The sequence below is a fragment of the Triturus cristatus genome, chromosome 8 (genome assembly GCF_964204655.1).
Source record: "Triturus cristatus chromosome 8, aTriCri1.1, whole genome shotgun sequence".
Taxonomy (NCBI): domain Eukaryota; kingdom Metazoa; phylum Chordata; class Amphibia; order Caudata; family Salamandridae; genus Triturus; species Triturus cristatus.
This window is the reverse complement of record NC_140591.1, coordinates 237,333,016-237,349,810: the sequence shown is the minus strand read 5'-3', so window position 1 is coordinate 237,349,810 and position 16,795 is coordinate 237,333,016. Positions and strand designations below refer to the sequence as shown.

Below are 16,795 nucleotides of genomic sequence, written 5' to 3'. Positions count from 1 at the left end.
AGAGAAGTGAGAGGGGTGTAGGGGCTCACGTCCTGTCTCAGTGGAGTAGGAGTAAGTGGGTGACTGAGTGTCCCCAGGTGCCCGAAACCCAGTTTTAGAGCCTGGATGGTTTCTTCAGGGAACACCAGGTTAGGGGCCTAGGCTGTCCTGTTAGTCCATTTGAGGAGGATCACCTAGTGAATGGAGAACCTGGAGCATCTGCAAGTAGAGCTCCAGTGGTTCTGGTGTCTGGCAGTGCCGCTCCAGTAGGGAGGGTACAGAAGTCCAGCGAGAGGGGTGGCATGGGGCTGTGTTCCCCAGTGGAGGAGCCAGTGGGTCAGGGACCAGCCGGGAGGGCTGAGTCTCCTAGAGGTGACCATGGTGACCACACGTCTGTCCTGGGGGATCTTCGTGCACTGTCAGGTGGACAGGGGACGGGAGATCTGCGCCAGGCAGACTGTCACGCAACATATGAGGCATATGTTACCCTCGAGGGATGGTGTGTAAGTCCCCAGAAGTCCTGGAGTGCCAGGCAAGTACTCAGCCAAAGGGTTTAGGCCCCTGGTTGGGAGGCCAGGTTCAGGATCAGCCTGACCTGGAGGGAAGGACGACTGTAAGCAGTGTCCTGACCGATGTAGGGGCACCACTCCAGTTGGGAGGGTACCGGACTCTGGAAGGGGGTGCAGAGGGAGGGAGTCCTCGCCTCTGACCCCTGTGCAACCTGAGGGGTTAAACCCTAGGTTGGGAGACCAGTTCTCAGGAAGAGGTCCTGAGCTGGTGGGTGAATTGTGTTACGAGGTCGCCTCTCAGAGGAAGAGAGGGCGGAACCCTAGAAGAAGAGGTAGGGGGAGGAGAGCCTCGCCCGTGACTGTTGATCAGCTTGAGGGTACAGACCCTGGGCTGGAGGATCAGTGGCAGTTTAGAACTGCCCTGATGAGGGGTAGAGTGGAGAATGGTTGCTATGTGCCAGGGGTTACTACCCCCCACTCTGTGGTTAGGCAAGGACCAGTGGCACCTGGATGGCCTAGGGCCTGGTCCTGGCCGCGGACAGCTGAGGAGTACCAGTGGGGTAGCCCAGTTGGTCTGCCGAGTTTTTCCAGAGGGAACCACGTGGGTTCAGAGTGGCGTAAAACCGGAGAGTGTCCCTGCCGTTGCGGGCCTGCGTCCGTGTTTTATCGCCCCAAGCAGGGAAGACCATCACGGTGGTGATTGGTCTACCCTGCGTTTTGGCTGGAAGGGGGTTGTGTTGGACTTGGCCCTTCTGGCAGGTTCACCCCTAAACTTTTTGCGAGTATATTAGCTCTTTCCCTATCGAGGACTAGTGGTTTTAGGCCTCTAGGCGCTTTCACACTGTGTCCCAGTGGAAAGCGCGTGCGCTCTGTGTATGGTTTAGTTAGACTGACCTGCCCTCCCATAGGAATGAATGGGGAATGTGTGTGACCCTGGTAGTTCCTGATGCGTGGGGAGTGCAGGGCCGAGTTTGGTATGTGCGGACTCGTGTGATGAAATGCTGTGCGATGATGTGTGCGGTGTCAATGTACCTAGTGTGGAAGTGCCACTTCTAGAAGTTGGCATTTCTGTGTGCAGTGTGAGATAAGTGCCTTGTCTGGCGATTGGCTGGCTGAGGTCATGTAATGGGCTAGGGAATCCCCAGAGTCAGGAGGAGTCACCCAGTGGTGAATGGGGAGATCAGCAGCCAGATGGGTGGGAGGAGTACACCTGGGACCTGAATAGGGCTGGGCTTTCCCCACACAATGCTGGCTCCGCCCCCTGTGGTGCGACTGATGACCCTGGCCTGTCCTGTGAAAGGAAGGAGAGGAGCTGAGCAAAACAAAGTGCTCAAGTGCTCCTGAACCAGTTGTAACTGGTTCTGCCCTAAACCCTGTGCTGTATAAAAAGGGGCTGGGACCCCTTACAAAATGTTCTTCTGATCCTACTTTGAGGGGGCCTGCTGCTGCTGGGCGCCAGGAGAGACTGACACTGGGGACTGCCTCCCTGCTGGAGGGCCCTGTGAGCTGGCCCCTGGGCCCAGTCTTTGCCCCCCTGCATCTAAGGACTTTTCCTGGACCTTGCCTCCAAGCGCCTGGGAAGCGCTATACCTTTACTTGCTGAGAACCACCTTCATTTGTGGCCAGCAGCGCTGAGCTGCGATAATTTACGGGGGAACCCCGACGTAGGGATTCCCCCGCTTTTTGCCGTGTTTTATAGCGGGTGCCCACCCCGCTTTGTGGTGCTCGTTGGCGGGTGCCCACCCTGCTTATTTCTTTATTTACGGAGCGGGAGCCCACCCTGCTCTGTCCTTTTAATTACGAGGGAGCCTACCCCTCCTTTACCGTTTCACCGCCGCGACCCGGCGACCAGGAAGTCAGGCAGTCCTCGTTGAGATGTGGGCGGGACCTCGCCACGGAACCAGGAAGCGGACGGGAGCCTACCCCGCGCTCCTGTGCCTGGAGGGATAGCCAGAAGCCGACGGGAGGCCACTCCACGCTCCGGTGCAGCCAGAAGAAGTGTGCCAGCGGAAGAGTCCAGGCGGGAGCCCACCCCGCCCTGGATTGCAATCAAGGAAGGCGGGGCATCCCCAGCGGAAGCGAAGTCCGGCCGGAGCAGGGCTGCTATGGCACAACCGAGGAGAAAGACAGAAGCGCCGTGTCTGCCCCCAGCCCCCGCCACGAGAGAAGTGCTCACGAAGCCGACGAGTACTGCCGGTAAGTAGAACTCCCGCATTTCCGTGATTGGGGGAGGCAGAGTCAGAGCGGCCCCGTCTTGCAGCGGGTCGCTCCCACGTTGTTGAACAGCCGCGGAGGGCTCCCCCCACTTGCGAGGGACAGGTGCTGTACTTGTGGTGGTGGAGGCACAGCTTCAGGGCGGCCCCGGCTGGCAGCGGGCCCCCCCTCCCCCAAGAGGAGCAGGGCTGTTTAGAGCCCTTGTGTGGCTCCCACATTGGGCCTTGTTGATTCCAGAGCCTGTGAGGCTCCAACGAAGGGGGCATTGTTAATCTAGAGCGCCAGTGCGCTCCAACATGGGTCACATTTGTTTTAAAAGGCACCGTGGTGCCCCGGCTTATTTTCCCAGCTGCCCAGCACTTAGTGGGCAGCTGCATTGTTTAGGTTGTGCCCCTGTGCGCTCCTGCCTTGACTGCGTGCGTGCGTAGTCCAGCCCTGACACTGTGGACAAAGGGCGTTTGAGCCCCTGGAAGGCCAAGTTGGCCTGGGGACAGTTTTCCTGTGTTGTGCCCTCACCTAGGGTACATTAGCATTTTTACAAGTGTACTTTTGCGCCTGCGCATTGCCTTTATGCTATTTTCGTTCCTAAACTGTGTTTATGCTAGGAGATTGTTTTGCTAGTAGAAATTATGCTAGTGTGTTCAGGGTTCCCTGCGTAATATTTTCCTAAGGTAGTTAGGGTTGCGTAGGTGGTACTTACCTGTTACCAGTGGTTATTGGTTGTGCGCTACATTTATTATTTGTTCTACCTTTCTACATTTACAACTTGGTGATTTGTGATAATTCTGACAGTGGTCCATGTGGCCCTGTCTTGTGTAAATAGTCCCCTGTAAATTCCGCCCAGTGCCAGTTGGCACAGTGTAAATTGTGTGAATATTATCTACTGTGTTTTGGTATAATACAAAGGCTATTTTTATATAATACCTTGTGTGGAGTTTCTTTTGTGGTGGGCCTTGGGTGTTGTTGCTGGGTGCGCGCGCAAACGCTTTACACATTGCCTCCGGGATAAGCCTGACTGCTCGTGCCAAGCTACCAAGGGGGTGAGCAGGGGTTATCTTTGGCGTGTAACTCCCCAGCCCTGACTTAGAGTGGTGGTTTCTGCCTGGCTTTGGCGCAAGCCCTAGCCAACCAGAAATCCCATTTCTAACAGGTACAATTCATATTGTCCTTATTTAGGCTGATAAAGTCACAGCAGCTTTTAATCATACTGGTTTTCAAGAAACCGAAGAGGATACTATAATCATCCATCCAAATTTAAGGAGAGCCATCACTCTAAAACTTATAAAACATGGCCTAACACCACGAGGTGGTAAAGCAGTTTTTGTGATAGAGGCACATGAATCTCACCACACAGAGGTATTCTATTCATGGATAGTATTCCCAGAATCCAATCCAGTAACACACTTGTTTCACTTCTATGTTGTGTGTAGATTTATATTCCGTATATAGGTTTCGTGATTTATGCTCTTATATAGGTACAATTCATATTGCCCTTATTTAGGCATAGAAAATCCAGACCTTATTTAAGCATTGTCCATGCTAACCAAATACAGACATGGTCTCCTACATCCGTCCATCCACGTCACAACGAGTTCTTGAAAAACCGAACTCTTAAGCCTTTAGGAATTTCCCTTGCTTGGATATTGATTTCTCCGAGAACTCATGTAGTATGCATGAACATCTATTCCTTAGGGGTTCATTCATGACGTTCCGATGCCCGACTTTTACGTCAATACAGACATTCCTAAAGACCTTCAAGGTATAAATATACCTGCACTTACCCTGGCAAACCACCGTTCCGGCACGATCCAGCTCGACTGCCTACTTGTGGTTCGCCACGGCAAGTTCGGAAGGAAATAGAGTTCCAGCCTGACGCACTGACCAGACGCTGTCATCCTCTTTGCAGAGAATCCACCTCCAGTGTTTCTGACTCCCCTTGTGGGGTGTTAGATATCGAGTCCCGGAAAAGAGATTCCAACCTCGCACATTCTAAGGTATGGAGCAGACTAGAACTTAGAGACATTTTTGGCAACTCTTGACAAAACTAAAACTATAGCTATAGTTAGCTATACTTTAGAAAACAGCACCTACTTCTTACCTCGTACTACACTTAGGTTAGGTACACTGGGGTAGAACTATTTAGAAGTATCAGATGAGTATTCACCTTTTAGCCTGTGTTATTTATGTATGTATTTTAATTAATATATGTCAGAGCTACAAACCATGCTATTGCAGTATTATTTTATCTTTTTTTGATAATCAAGTTTATTGGATTTGAAGCACAACAAAACAATACATTGGTAGCAAAATCAAGCACATTATGATAAGTGTTTACAGCCACACTAGTGGAGACAGAGCTACATAAGACATACTGCAGGCTATAATAATGTCCGTAGATGGCAAGGAGCCTACACACCCGCAACCCCTTTAGGGGAATTGATTGAACCATTTGCCCCACATCTTCTTGAAAAGTTCAGAACAACCCCGGGGTTCAAAGAGGGATTTCTCCTGTGTCCCACACCAGTCGACCCCTCGTTTCCCTTTCCTTACGCTAGGAGGCTTGGCCTGAGTGCTGTAATGTCTCGCTTTGCCACCGCCACCGCCGTGTTTAGAAGCGTTTGTCGGCTCGGGAACCATCAAGGCCATCGAACACCCCCAGTAGTAAGCGCACTGGGTCGTGTGGGACCGTCCACCCCAGGGTCAATGTGAGTTCCAGCTCCACCCCCGCCCAGAAGGCCGCCAGAGCCGGACAACGCCAAACCATGTGGTAGAAGTCTGCAGGAGCATGATCGCATCGCGCGCAGTTCGGAGAGGACCGCAGTCAGGTGCTGTAAAGACGTGCAGGGGTGAGGTACGCCACGTGCAAATAATGAAGTTGAACTAGCCTCAGCTTGCAGGAGGTCGTCAGTGTTTTGGGGCCCATGAGGGCATCCCTCCAATCTGCATCTTCCAGGGGGACCAGCCACCCTACCAAGCGGGCACGCAGCGAGTCTAGGGATGTGTGCCATTATTCACCAAAGAGCGGTAGATCCGCGACACCCCCCCTCCCTCTACCCAAATTCCCCATCATCACCTGGGCTTCAAGAGGACTACATTCCGGGAAGGAGGTGGGAGATGGAATGTGGACGCGGAGTGCATGTCTAAGTTGCAAGTATTTGTAAGATTGAGAGGGATGGAGGGAGTAGCGCTGCTGCAGGTCCGCGAAGGTTCTGGTGTGGTCCCCCACCCAGACATCCCCAAGAAGCGAGATCCCGATGACGTCCCAGCAGTGGATATCTGGAAGGGATGAGGCCTCATGCAGCCACTGACCACACCACAGAGGCGTCTGTCTAGTGAGTTTCCGGTCCCACTTCGTGTGGCGCAGCGCCGTGCGCCAAGCCAAGAAAACTGTCCTGGTGACTGGGGGGAGATCCTGGGGTATGGGGGCTCCATATAAATAAGCCTGGAGTTGCGGGAAGTCCATCGAGCAGAGTTCCACCTGGTACGCTGGGTCGGACCAGCCGCCCGCGAACCAATCGTGGACCACGATGAGTCTTGTGGCTAGATAATAAAGGTGGAGGTTGGTGACTCCCATGCCCCCGTCATAGGGAGGTATGTGACAATGCGCCTGGGACATCCGCGGTCTCCCGCCTCCAGAGAAACCGGGTGAAATTACCATCAATTTCACAAAACCAGCTCCCCGGAAGATGAAGGGAGACATTTTGTAAGATATACAAAAAACGGGGGAGAACCATCATTTGAAAGAGAGCACTCCTGCCAAGGGGGTTAAGAGGGAGGGACTGCCACTTCCGAAGGTCCGCTCTTGTCTTGTTGACCAGGGGCATAATATTCAGGGCCCATTCGAGTTCTGGGAGTAGGGCGATCCACACACCCAGATATTTGACGGACAGCCGGCGCAGAGGAATGTTCATCTGCCAATCGAAGCAGTCCCGTGATGGATTGAGAGGCACCAGGGTGGATTTCCCCGGAGTAAGCCGCAGGCCCGAGACCTGTTCAGAGGCGGAAAGGACCACCAGACATAGCGGGCCGGAGCTCTCAGGATCCGCCAGATAAAGGAGGACGTCGTCGGCGTAAAGAGCGATCTTGTCGACCCGAAAAGGATCTCAAGCCCACCCACAGATGCCGGCGTCTTGGCGTATAAGAGAGGCCAAGGGCTCCATCGGCAACGCAAACAAGAGCGGCGATAGTGGGCAACCCTGGCGAGTGCCCCTCCGGATGGGAAATTTGTCCGAGAGCACCCCATTGATTAAGACCCTCGCCGAAGGACTGAAGGAGAGGACACGAATGAGGTGCCGGGTCGGAAGGCCGAACCCCATCAGTTCCAACACGTCCTCCAAATAACCCCAAGCAACCGTGTCAAACGCTTTCTCAAAATCAATGAGAAGCAGGGCCATGTACGGGGGGAGGCGGTGGCGGAGCGCAAGGGCAATATGGAGGCGACGGATACAGTGCCGAGTGCCTCGGGCGGGCATAAAACTGCTCTGGTCCGGGTGGACTAAGATGTGTAAGTGGGGGCGGATCTGCTGGGCCAGTACAGTAGCAAAGATTTTCACCTTGGTGTTGATGAGGAAAATGGGGCGGTAGCCCGCACAGGCAAAGGAGGGCGGCTGTGTCTTTGGGAGGACCACAATGGTGGGCACGTCCGTTTCGGGAGGAAAAAACCCCGTGTCCACCACGTGTTGGAACAGGGCCACCAGGTGCGGGACCAGTAGTTCGAGGCAGGTTGCATAGTATTCTTGCGTGTATCCATCCGGCCCAGGCGTCCTGCCCGAGTTGAGGAGTGAAATGGCCCCTTGTATCTCCACCGGGGAAAGGGGGAGATCTAGGGTCTCGGAAACGTCCCGGGGGAGATGGGGCAGTTGGGTCCCGGTCTCCGACAGCAACGCAGCCAAAGAGTCCGCAGGAGGCCTGGCGACGTACAGATTGGCATAATACCCTGCAAAGGCTTGGGCAATGGCCCGCGAGGTGGAATTTTTCTGTTTTTTATCACCCCAGCCATACACGCGAGCCACATAGGAACGCCAAAGCATTTTAGCAGAGTCCAAGGAAACCTGACAAATTTCCTCGCAGAGGAAAGCAAGTTGCCAGGTGGAGTCAGGATTGTTGGCAGTGGCCTGGGCCGCCTACAACAGTGCAAGGCGGGCCGCCTGGGCAGCGCGCCGTGCATGAACCAAGCCTCAGGAAGTATAGCCACAGCTCTCGTTCAAGGGGTTCAGTGAAGTTCCCGTCCTGCAGGAACCAAGCGTTCATATGCCCGGTCGTCTGGACACCCTCGGGATGAGTCCCGAGTCGGAGGGAGACTGGGGAGTGATCCGAGATGCCACGGGGTAGAATATCAGCCCCCGACACCAATTGGCAGTCGGTGGCCAGCATGAGGAACAGGCTGATGCGGGAGTGGGTGTGGTGGGCCGTCACGGTGTGGGTGTATTGGACCCGGCGGGGATTCCACATCCTCCAAGCGTCGCAGAGACCCAGAGCAGAGGACCAATCAGACAGTCACTTAGAGGAGGTTAGACGGGACGCAGAGGGAGCGCCGGACGTATCACGCGGTGGATGCATAACAGCGTTAAAATTGCCCCCCATGACTGCCAGCCCCGGCGGGAGGGAGGAGAAAACGCTTGTGAGGTGTTGAGGGGTAGAGGGCAGTGTGGCGGGAGGAACATATACACTCAGGAGATTAATAAGGTGCCCCTCGATCTTGCCGGTCAGGGCCACGTAGCAGCCTTGTATGTCCATCTCAGCCCTTGTCAAGGAAAAAGGAAGGCCTTTCTGAATCAGTATGGCCACCCCCGGGAGCCCCGTGAGAAGCCCGAGTGCCAGACCCTGTCGAACCCATAGCGGGCGAGGAAGGTACAGTGGGTGCCCATCAGGTGCTTCTCCTGCAAGAAGAGGATGTCAGGGGCCTGGTGCTGGGCGCTGCGGAGGACAGCAGTGCGCTTAATGCGGTCTATTAGGCCATTGACGTTCAAGGACAAGATGTGGAGGGGTCTACCCATGGCGGACAACATTGGGATGGGCAGTGTATGTAAGTGACCGTGCGGGGGGCACCCGGGCTCCAAGGAAGATAGCGATCCCTGGCTGGAATGTGGGGAGGAAATCCATACAGCATGTCAAGGCCCATACCCTCGCTGGAGTCCCGGGTGCTCGGGGAGGTGGAATGAAGAGCAAGAGATAGCGGCCCGTAGGCGGCCAAAAACAATAAACATGCAGGAGACAACCTGGTGTCCCCCCACCCACCCCCCCTTGCTCCCTCCTCCCTACTCCAAGAGGGGCCTGAGAGTGAAGTCCGTGTAGTCTAATAAAGCTCGGGCAGTGGTGTTGGCGTGTGTGCAGAAAAGGCTACCAAGGAAAACAAGGAACAGCGGCTCGTAAGCAGACGAAAACAATCAAACATCGTGAGACAACGGTCTACCCACCCTCCCTTGCCCCCAACAACCCCCACCCTACACTTCCAAACATGAAGCATCTGTCTCCCTGAAAAGAAATACCTAAAAAACAGCACGAAAAGTCAAGATGTTAAGCTAAAACGCTTAGCAGGACGTGAGCGTGGCAAAGAGGACCCCAAGAAGCGAACACACATTACTCAGGGAACCCAACAACCCAGTGAGTCAAGCAGAGTCTTGCCGGAGGTGGATCCCCCCATACATACGGATGCATCAAGGTTAACAACTGCAATTAACAATAAAGAATAGAGATGGACCCCACTCTGCCGGGCCTCAGGAGTCAGACAGCATCATCTTCTGCGGATCCATGAAGCACAGGGCTCCGGGATAGGTCCAAGTCGGACACGGAGGGCCGCAGCGTTGTGGATGGGTCTGGGATTTGGCCCAAGTCCAACAAAGATCCGTGCAGGCTAGGAGGACCCGGGGTCCGAGGGGGCACAGGGGAAGGGGACCTCTGAGACATCGCCACCGGAGACAGCGAGGACCCTCCTCGCCGATCGTTCTTCTTGCGGGAACAAGTGCGGCGTCTCTGAGGTTTAGGAGGGGGAGCTTGGGAGCGCCTTGTTCGGCTGTGGCTGGGAGGGGAGGAGGGGTGCGCACGTAGAGGACGCTCCTCCGTGAGCCAGGTCCAGGCCTCCTAGGGGGTATCAAAGAAAAGGGTCTTGTCCTGAAAGACGACCCGGAGGCGGGCCGGGAAGAGGAGGCCATACCGGAAAACCAGGCCACGAAGTTTCTGTTTAACATCATCGTAGGTGCGCCGTTGTGCCTGCACCTCCCTGGTGTAGTCGGGGAACACCATGATTTTGTTGTTTTGAAAGGTCAGTGGACCCTGGGACCTCGCCGCCTTGAGGATATTGTCTCAGTCACGAAAATTGAAGATCCTCATGATGATGGGCCGTGGCGGGGCCCCGGGTGGAGATCGGGGAGCCAGAGAGCAGTGGGCACACTCGAATGCAAACCAAGGGGAGACCAAAGAGGCGGAGGCATAGCAATCATTCACAACAACATCTCCGTGACGTGAATCGACACCTTTAACCATAACACCTTTGAATGCTTAACCACCAACATTAACACAAGCGACAACAAAACACTATGCCATCTCCTATACGATACCCCAGGCAACACCACCACATTCACAGAACACCTGTCTGAATTGATTGCTCACTGCTTACTCCGAGACTCTAACAACCCAATTCTGGGCGACCTCAAACTACACTGGAATGAAGAAAACAGCTCCCTAATCCAAAACCTGAATGAGCTGCTACACAGCAACAACCTTACCCAACACTGCTCAGAGGAAACCCATAACAGAGGAGCAATCCTAGATGCCATTATCGCCCAACGTGACACAGTCAAGATTGACCACATCCTGCCGTTGACTGGTCCGACCACCACGTAATCCTATTCCACATCACTCAACCGATCATATACCAACCTCCCACCCAAGACCCCCCCAAATGGACGAGAAATTTAACTCAGATCCCCATGGCTGACCTAGAGGAAAGAGTACGCTCTCTCCTTCCTATCTTCACAGCTGATCTCTCCACAACAGAGCTCACCTCTCACTATAACACAACTATGACGTCCTTTCTAGACCAATTAGCCCCCCTAAAATAAATAAAAAAACAGGAACATTCAATCCAGATCCTGGTTCAACACGGACAAAGAAGACAACTAAGAGCTACAGAACGACTATGGAGGAACAACCCCTCCACAAGCTTCCATGAGCAACTCAAAGCAGCTCGAAGGAAATACAAGAAACACATCAACAGCGAAAAATCCACTTTTTTCTGCACCGCTCTGGACAACACAAACAACAGGCCCGAAGAACTCTTTAACATCATCAGGCAACAAACTTCCAAGCCCCCTAAAACCTCAGTTCAGGCCTCCAAAGACCTGTACGACAACTTCGCCAACTTCTTCAACGACAAAATCACTACGATTGAGCTCTCACTGGACATCAACCTCAATCCCTCCTGCAAAAACCCGGCCCCAGAGACTCAAGACAGCACACGCACGGACCCCACAAAGCCTGGAAATCGTTCAACCCCATCTCGGAAGCCGAGATTCTCAAACTGATCTTCACCTCCAAACCCGCATCTCACGTCCTAGATACTATACCCACCCAATTGAACAAAAAGCTGAAACTCTCCCTAGCCCCGTTCTGGGACACGATCAGAAACAGCGCCTTGAGAACTGGTGTCATACCAAACTGCCTCAAAGTCGGCCAAGTCATGCCACTATTGAAAAAAACAGGCCTTGACACCAACGATCTGAACAATTTCAGACCCGTCTCCAATCTCCCCCTCCTATCCAAAATCCTCGAAAGGTGTGTTCTCCTACAACTGACTCAGCACATGGACAGCATCAACCTTCTAGATCCCCACCAATCGGCTATAGCACAGAGACTGCGACCCTTAATGTCATGGACGATATCCACAAGTCTCTTGATACTGACCAATGCTGCCTACTCATTCTCCTGGACCTATCCGCAGCATTTGACACGGTTGATCACAATCTACTCATTAAGGCTCTTCAAGAAAGGGTTCGAGTAGATGAGGTGGTCCTACACTGGTTCTCCTCCTTCTTACGCAACCGCTCCCAAAGGATAAAAATCAAATCCTTTACGTCCCACCTACACCCCGTCAGCAGGGGTGTCCCCCAAGGTTCAGTGCTCTTCCCACAACTGTTCAGCATATGCATGGAACCCCTCACCACCCTACTCAAACACGCCAACATCCCCTTCCACCTGTATGCAGATGACACTCAGATCTATCTGGAAACTTCCTCCATTGACGACATTCAGAGACTCAACAACACTCTAAAAGAAGTCTAACACTGGCTATCAATAAACCACCGAAAACTAAACCAAGATTAAACAGAAATCCTCCTCATCTCCAACAAAGAAGAGAACCCTCAAATCGCAGAATGGCTAAAAGCAGTCGATGCCCTCAATGGCAATCTCACTCTAGCTAACTCTGTAAAATCATTAGGAATCACCCTAAACCCAAAACTTGACATGGCCAAGCCCATTAAGAACTCCGCAAAGAGTGCCTTCCTCAATCTGAAGCTTCTCAACAAAATAAAACCCTTCAAGGACCTCAAACAAGCCACTCTATCACTGGTGCTATCTAGACTCAACTATGGGAATGCAGTCTTCACTGGGACAGCAAAATCCCACCTAGCTCCCCTCAAAACAACTCTCAATGCAGCAGCCAGAATGGTCACCGGAGTTAAGAAATATGATCACATCTCACCCGCACTCAGAGAACTAAAATGGCTCCCAGTCGAAATGTATGCCAGCTTCAGAACTGCCTGCATCACACACAAAGCCCTGCACACAGGGAAACCCAACTACCTGGCCTCCAAACTAAAGAAGGCCGGTCAGACAAGGACCCTCAGGAGCCCCAACACCCTAGTACTCAACACTACGAAAACGCGCAAACAAAAAAACGCTGCACGGTCCTTTGCCGGAAACACAGCCAAAATCTGGAACTCCATCCCAGCGGATATCAGGTCTATCCCTTTCTTCGTAAAATTAAAAAAACACCTAAAAGACCTCTTCCTCAACCGTTCCCTCCTGAACCGACAGATGCCGCCAAAGCGCACAAGCCTGCACTCTGCAGCACCCTGACACTGTCTCATTAAGACCTACCTCCTCCCCGCGCCCGACCCTTACCTCTTTCCTTCCTCCCTGAAAGAGGTTCAGCCCAAGACAACGTGCACTCAACGAGGTTATCTCAGGACTTCCTTACCTTTATGTGATACAGCATGCTGGAATTCCGAACCAATATGTATAATACTGCTTTATTGTGTGACTCTTGCATTAAAAATGTTGTAAGGCGCTCCGATACCCTCTGGTCTGGCCAGTGCTATATAAAACTCCTTAATAAAATAATAATAGTATCTAGATATAGTACGTTTATGTTGTAATTGAGTTTAATATTTTCGTATGCACACACTATTGTTCTAATAGAGAGATATTGTTTGATTTCAGCAACACATGGGTACAGTCACTGGCAGGGCTGATGTATTAGTGAAGTCTTGCAATACTATGACAATTTTTTAAACATCATCTTAAGTGCATATATAATTTGAATTTTTTATTTATTGGTTGATTCTCTCTGCAATAATGTGTGCTTGTGTGTGGAAATTGTGATATACTGGATTATACATTTGGGAGTATGGACCCCTCCAAATTAATAATATTTTATCTTGCTAGGTCAAAACACATACACCTGGTAGCTATGTCCATATCAGCAGGCTTTTCCATAGAGAAAGTCATATTAAGTATTGAAGAAGCACCAAAATAATATTATTCTCAGAAAAACAAACATAAAAACCATAACTTATTTAGTACAAAAAAGAAAAATATAAAAATGCAATTACTAAATATTGTCAAAATAGGGCTGTGGATACTGGAGATTTGAATTTTAAAACAGTTTTGTCAAAAATGCTCCAAAAAACCCATAACACATCAGTGGTGCATTTGACCATGACATTGGTGCAATTTCAGGCAACTAAAATAGAGTAGGGTCATATTTGTGGGTGTTTACAAAACATTTACAGATAGATTTCCACAACGAAAGTGGTAGGTAATAAAAGATTGTTACATTTAGGAATAAGTAAATAGTTACCATTTTGAGTACTCCTCTGGAGTTGCAACTGTTTATCAGGACTAGTTTGGGGATTTTGTTTGAATTCTATGAAAATCAAAGTTTGCTTCAAACACAAGATTTTAAAATAAATGCCCATGAGTGGGACCAGCGGGGAAGCGACGAGGACAGATCATAGGAGCATCATGAGGGATGCACCTTGAGGCGAGTGTGACTACAGTGGTCCCTCAAATCCTCCCATCCCATGGGACATCCCTACCCCTAATCCAGAGTTTTCTCAAGTTTTCATAGTAGAGTTGGGCCAAGGCCAACCTACACAAGTGGATTCATCTTAGTCTCTTAGAGATGAGACAGGAGCTCTTTTCTCTTATGCCCTGATGAATGCCATGGACCCTCCTGGCAACTACGGCAGAAACATGTTGGCAACACGGATGGGGATGGGGTACTAACCCCCCCAAGTCCCCACGCGGTTTTTAAAGAGCGAGGACTGCCGATGATGAAGCATGACACCTGGTGGTGTGTGAGAACAGTCCTTACATTTTTTTGAGATGCCCAACACCACATAAGTTGTCGGCATAGTGTGCCTCATCCTTCACTAAGAATCTGACACTTAGTCAGAGTAGTTTCTTGTTGTGTGATGCATGTTATATAGGAGGCCAGCTTACCCTGACTGCCCCGTAGCCTCCCCTTCCCTCCCCTTTTGAATAAAAGGGTTTTGTGCGTATATGGGTTTCCATGATAACACTATGAGATATTTGTGAATTTGCTATAACAAGATGCAAGATTAACCTAAGGAAGTAAAACATATTTTCAGAGCTTGCGTTTCAAAGTATGTATAAGATGAAAACATGAAACAATTCAGCAACTCTATTTTGTGTTCCATCATGAAACGCAACACACATCACAACACGATTCAACATCCAGATTGCTTTCATCGCAGAAGGCCAAAGCAAACACTGATCCACCTGAGAAACACACTCGGTAAGTCCAGATTTCTAAACTAAATTGAGCAAAAGCTCACTGAACCTATTTTTAACACCATTTTCAAAGGCTAAGCTTTTGTTAGATCAAAACATGATTGGCAGATTTAAGATAGAATGTCAAGCTGGTCTCACTATTATATTCAGACAGAGGAATCTGTTTGAAGCATCTATCACATATACAGAGCTCAATGCTTGGCTTCTGGTATACATGGCATACAATGTAGAGGCAATATTACATAAATAATAAAATCATACCTTTTACTTGTCCATCTTCAATGTCTTCTTAAAGCAAGAATGATAGGTGCAAGTCCAGTTTAATTTCAGAATCCGCCCTCAGTTGTGATCAGAGAGTCCTATTTTTCATTTTTCTCCCTCGTTTACCTTTTGAAACATAAAAGAGCAACTTTGTGGCAGTAGTATGTAATTTCTGTTTGTGCACATAATCGTTTATAGAGCTTAGGCTTCATAACAGAAAATGAGGTACAATTACTCTTCATTGCAATTACCTGGGTGGAAAATTGCCATCCCTTACTAAAGCAGTAAACACCGTCCACCATTGTGAACGTTTATGAAAAACTGTAGCATTAAAGAGGCAAGCTCACAAATGATGCCACATCAGGTCTCAAACTTCAAGCAGACATGGTCTAACAAAGGGACATTTTCGAATGCTTGATGCTGCAGATTGTTAGTGTTCAGGACTGGGTAAAGAGAACTCTATTTTTCCATACTGGATAAAATCAACAGCCAATGGATCATTTAATATGGTCAAGTGCATATTTTCTACTAAAACGTGGCAACCTGAGCAGCTACCCAATATAATTAAATTATCTTTCTAAATATGGATATTTCTTTTGAATATAAATTATTTTAATTGTAGTAAGAATTATTCATTTGTTTGAAGTCCTATGTTTGTGGAAAAGTGCTGTAATGGAAGGCCTTATATTATTGAAGATCAATTTGGGGTTCCATAATTTTTGGCCTGAGATGGCTGAAATCACAGAATGATGTGAAGACTAGTGTCAAATATGTATTGCAATCTCTATATAAAAATGACCTGTAAATGCCCAACACTACAGCACAAAACGAAGACGAGAGCAACTATACTTAACTAGAACATCAAAAATAACAATATCAATAATAATAATGGAAAATATTATTGTTGATATTCAAGCCACACCTATTTTTGTCTTTGCAACTGATATATCACCTCAATGACTGATTAGTGCATAATCTGCACTCCTTACCTGCTAACAATTCTGCTTGCCCTCTTATGAATGCATTTGGCAGCATCAGATCCAAAAGCAATTCCTGCATCATTCTACATGTAAATAACGTATTATCAAAATACAGTATCTTTGCCAAATGTATCAGTTTCCTTTTATAGCATACATTTCAGACTTAGCTTCCAACTCACACCAGTTCAACCTGCATGTGACAGGTCTGTGTGAAGAGAAGGCTTTACTCGCTAGATTAAAACTGTAAGGTGGTGTGAACACTGTACCCTCCCTGAAATATAATTATTACTGTTAAACAACCAAGTTAAAAAGTTCATTTAGGTTTGTATGGCATGATCTTTCTCTAGTGAATTCCCCCTGTTGTTGTTCTTGTACCCTAATTGATTCAAGGTATTGTCCTATGTTGCCATAATATGTGACTGTCATAATGGTGGCAGCTTTCAAACGCTCTTAATGTTCTTGCATACTACTACATCTGACTTCTCCAGACCTTCAAATTACTCATGGTGTCTAGCAAAATATTATATATGGGCCGAAATATGATGTCGGTCGGACAAGTGTCTGACCGACATCATAGCGAAATGGAACCGCCCGACCATAGGCCGGAGGTTCCATCTGCTGTATTTGGATGTAGCTGCCCTATGGCCGATTGGAAACATCCATTTTACAATTGCAGCTTGTGCGGTGGGCAGAAAAGGCGGAAAAGGCCCACAGCAGGGTATAGCAGAGATAGGGGGAAGGAGGCCCTGCTTGGGGCCCCAAAGTCCCTTTCCGCCTGCCTTTTCATGACAGATGGACCGCCATGAAAGGGCAGGT

General features: G+C 49.8%; 1 protein-coding gene across 2 annotated transcripts in view; it reads right to left on the bottom strand.

Moving 5' to 3' along the window:
- Window positions 1-16,795, bottom strand: part of CNTN5 (contactin 5) — a 3,369,946-nt gene that overhangs the window by 2,763,102 nt on the left and 590,049 nt on the right. For both annotated transcript variants that reach the window (XM_085621430.1, XM_085621433.1), the window contains exon 3: window positions 15,000-15,125. The gene's annotated coding sequence lies outside the window, so the exon portion shown is untranslated. The remainder of the gene's footprint in view (window positions 1-14,999; window positions 15,126-16,795) is intronic.